Source organism: Myodes glareolus, chromosome 14 (assembly GCF_982192425.1).
Source record: "Myodes glareolus chromosome 14, mMyoGla1.1, whole genome shotgun sequence".
Lineage (NCBI taxonomy): Eukaryota > Metazoa > Chordata > Mammalia > Rodentia > Cricetidae > Myodes > Myodes glareolus.
The window spans coordinates 54,935,722-54,940,409 of NC_142039.1; positions in this window are offsets into that span (position 1 = coordinate 54,935,722).

A 4,688-nucleotide genomic window follows, 5' to 3' on the forward strand; every position below is an offset into this window, starting at 1 on the left:
AAGAGGCAGGCAGGACCTCGTTCAGATCCTGGGGTCCTTCGTGCAGCCCCTCCAGCGCTGTCCCTGTCCAGTTCCGGTCCATCTCGCGGAGCTCCTCCACCTTCCCAAGTCCCTCAGCAGCCTTTTCCCTGTTGGGAACGAAAAGGCCAAGCAGTGAAGGCACGGGGCAGTGGCAGCCTATGTTGATCTAATCACACACCAAGACCCCGAGATTTCAGGACCACTTTGAGCTGCTGTCAGCAGAAAGAAGGAAAATGGGCAAAAGTGGGTGGGGTTTCACTCGCATGAGTCAGATTCTTAGCTAGAACTGAACTGTGATTTGAGGGCCTGGCCTCAGGGGCTGTGATGAAACCATTTCCTAAGAGCGCCTCCCTGCTATTCAGCCCTGCCCTCACTTAGGGTGAAAAAGAAAGGCAGTCAAAGCGGCCCCTTCTTCCTGCCATATGCGTTCTAACTCACACTGGTTACAAAAATGAATGCCGCCAGCTGCTCTGACTGAACCGGCCTTTGTGCATGGCTGAGAGCCATTGCCTGGACTTAGGTATAACTCACGCCAACACGCTAATCTCAAGGCGGGTGGCAATCCGAGCTCCCGGCCCCGCCTTGAGAAACTGAAGTTAAATTAGGGAGATTGCAACACCAACATGAACATTTGAGAGTGTTCCCAGCGCTGTGCTCCATGCCGATGAAAAAGAAATTGACATTGTAAGAAGTGTAGATGGTGATCTTTTAAATCGGGGCTTCTCAGCAGCATTTCTGAGAATCACCTGGCTTTTATTAGTCGCAGCCTCCCTAGACCGAAAGCCTTTATTCCTGGGTTAGCAACAGGGGAAACTGTTGCTGCATCTGTAACTGCGCTCCTCGTCGTAGGTTGAGCCCCCTGCAAATGTTTAACTGTGGTTTGCCAAATTTCCAAAACTATTCTTTCGGGACTTCAGGCAGCATCTCTTGCTCACTCCCTCTCTTCCTTTGTGCCTTCGCATTCTAAGACAGCAGGTTTCAAACAAGCACTTCTCCCCACCTTCCTGACCTGAACGGACCTGAGCTTGCCTGCGACAGAAGGGGATCAAGGAGCCTCCTTTGCTTACATGATCTTGACTATGGTAGTTTGCTGCTCAAACTTGGATCAGCACCTCATCCCCCGCCCAGTGGCCTTGGCATACAGCCTAAAATAGAAATTCCTCGGTTTGCTGTTCAAGTCTTCCTGTGATGCACCTCCATCATGCCTCGTGTCCTGTGAAACTTACTAGTGGCTAAAAACCCAATGGTTCTGTCCAGTGATCCTGTCCAGTGAGCTGTGGGGGTTGAGCTCGAAGCTTTATGCCCCTCAATACTTCATACCTCTCAACCCCTCTCGCTGTGCTGCTGAGAAATATCAACAGAAGATCACCATACACACACACTGTTTATAATATCAGTGCCTTTTTCATCTGCATAGATCAATGGTTCTCAATCTGTGTGTCATGAACCCTTTGGAGGTCGCATACCAGATATCCTGCATATCGGATATTTATATTATGATTCATAGCAGTAGCAAAGTTTGATGTGGGATTCCCCTCTGTATGCTGTGAATGTTTTATTACCATTGGTTAATAAAGAAGCTGCTTTGGCCTATGACAGGGTAGAATAGAGCTAGGTGGGACAATTAAACTGAATGAAGGGAGAAAGAAGGCAGAGTCAGGCAGATGCCATGCAGCTGCAAAAGGAGAAAGATGCCGGAAACTTACCGGTAGTCCACAGCCTTATAGTGGCACATAGATTAATAGAAATGGGTTAATTTAAGATGTAAGAGTTATTAATAAGAAGCCTGAGCTAACAGGCCAAACAGTGTTGTAATTAATATAGTTTCTGTGTAAATTATCCAGGCCTGGGTGGCCGGGAAACAAAAATTCAGTCTCCATTTACAAAAAATTAGTTATGAAGTAGCAACAAAAAATAATTTATGGTCATCACAACATAAGGAACTGTATTAAAGGGTCACAGAATTAGAAGGTTGAGAACCATTGGCATAAAGTAGAGCTCTGGGAAACTCTCTCAAGCATCGACTGCTGCTTGTTTGACACCTGAGTCCTGCAGTTGAGAAGGAAAACAAGTGCCTTTCTTTACCGAATTGCCCCCGTCTGTCTACAGAATGCCATTATACTGATATTGATTCTACTGAGTATGGCTCCATCTGCCCTTCTAGTTTTTGCCATTCTTCCGGGACACTCCCTTTATGTCCCTGAAGACTGTGGTTCCCTCCGGCTAACAGAACCTCTCTTCACTCCTTCCTGTCTTCATTCCTGGTGACTGCAGCATCTAGGTGCTATCCCTGGTAACAGGAAATCTAGAATGTTTACTGTTTCTAATACCTGAATAAAGATGCTATGGCTTGAGTCTTGAATGTTCCCTATGTGGGTCCGTGTGTTGGGGGTCCAGAGTGGTGCTGGCGGATGGTGGTGGCACTTTCAGAGGAGGGAGGGGGTAAGATCTTGGGAGGGAAGATCTTCACAGATCTCAGGACCCCACCTCTCGTTCTCTGGCTCCTGGGGTGAGGGGGTGTATTCCCACCACGTGGTGCTGTCTCACCACAGGCCTAACACCACTGAGATGGCTCATCATTGCCCAGGACCTCCAAGCCTGTGAGTCTCAATACTTTTCTCTGCATATGTCTCAGGTATTTATTGTAGTGGCCGAAAGCAGATTAGCATGAAGTCACTCCAGTCTGATGGTGAACACTCCATTCTCTGCATCCCACTGGGCTTCTCTGCAGGGTGGACACAATCGACTCTCACTCACACACCTGAGTCTGCCATTCTCTTCAACCTCTTTGATTCACTTTCCCATCCACTGCTCCTCAGGCTCCCTCTCCACGTTAGTTTCCGGGGGCTTAGCCTCCAAATGGCCTTCTGTCTACGCTCACTCTCTTGGAGACCTTGTTCATCCCCGAAGCTGTACACACGTCCTTGGCATACAGCACCTCACGACCTATCTCCAAGGACTTGCCTGGCTCCGAAGGAAGGAATTCCTGCACTGTGTACCTGTGCCAAATTATCCTTGCCAGGCTCCTTGCAGAACACTGCCTCCCGCTGCTACCGTTTCTTTGTGGGGCAGACCTTGCTGGGTGTGGAAGCTCCGTGGTGTGAGGATTGTGAAGAAGATGTCTGGGGCTCAGCAGGCATTTGACACCTGTTTATGAAATGAACAGGTGGAAAACCCTAGCTGTCTGCTCGCAGAGGCCAACTTCCTTGAGAGGGTGTCCCAAGTAAACCAGCCGTGAACATGAGGGCCGTTACTGAACAGAGACATCTTGGTACACCGTTTTCTGATTGCATATTTTGGGGTTGCCTTCATGGGGTTGCAGCCCCTTCTAATAGTAGTCCGTCGGGTGCCTGGTGAGGCCCCCCTGGTTACAAAGCTTTCCGTGTCCCAGGGCATCCCATGAAAATTTACCAAGCTGGAGAAACTGCACCTTTCAGGTCCCACCTCCTCCCAGTGCCACGTACCCCTAAAATAGTACCCTGAAAGGAGGGCTCCACAAAAAGCTCAGAAACTGAAACTTGCACTAATGTAACAGGTGTGTCCTGAGTTATTATTGGGCTTGAAATGCTGCTTTTAAGCAGGGACCGAAAGTAAATATATCCGGTTGTTCTAACTTTCAGAACATTCTAGAAGGTGCTTCTAAAAAGGGACATTACATTCTTTTTTTAAAAAAAAATAACTTTTGTGATTGCTCAAACATGAGATATTGAAAGGAGGTCAAAGAGGTTATTGTGATCACCAGAAGAAGAAAAAATCTAAAGAACAAAGCAATTTCTCTGTCTGGGATCACTCAGGGAAACAGTGCCATTTTCAGTGTTTTAAAATGGTGTAAGGAACTTAATATTTACTCATTACCCACATAAGCTCTTGAACAACACAGCCTCCTGAATAGTTAATAAGCACAGACAAACACATTATAACATAATAGATCCGGGACTCTAATGGAGGAGAAAAGCTTTTGAAATCCATATGAGATCATCGTGGACAGCGGGGAGAAGACAGAAAGCTTCTCTGTTGAATGAATTGTAACCACTGAGGTCTGTGTTGTCTGGTGAAGTCCACAGAAGCCTGGCTCTCACTCCCCACTGGCTACTGAGTCTGTACCGATGTTGGTTCTTCTTCTCAGCCACCATCTCTTAGCCCTTTGACTGCTGGATACTTCCATGGAGGCTTCTCTGGCCTCCTCCCACAGAAACCCTGCACACAGGGCCAGCAGACAGAGACACAAGCTCACCAACCACTGCACGGGGTCCTGCCAACCTTCCCCTGCTAGTCACTGCTGATGGCCATCTCCGTGGATCTGCAATGTACTGTTTTGGCAGAGATATCTATTTCTCTCATTGTATGCTTAGCAGACAGCTGTAACGGGCTGCCTGAATCCCAGAAGACTATTCCCAACTCAGAATCCAGGAAAATGGTTTGCCTAACACAGCGGTTCTCTATTCTGGCTGCCCCGGAATCACTTAGCTTTTGAAAACAATATGGGTGCCCTGGCCCAGCTCCCAAGGTTTTGAAGCACTGAGGTTCAGTGGTGCTGCCTCTGGTGCTCTTGAAGAAGGTTATGACTAAACTGAGGAGTTTGATGAATACTAAATTTATATACCCCTCCAATGAATATAAAATCTGTCTCTGTCTCTGCAGGGGCGGGGGGCACATGAGCCACGGTG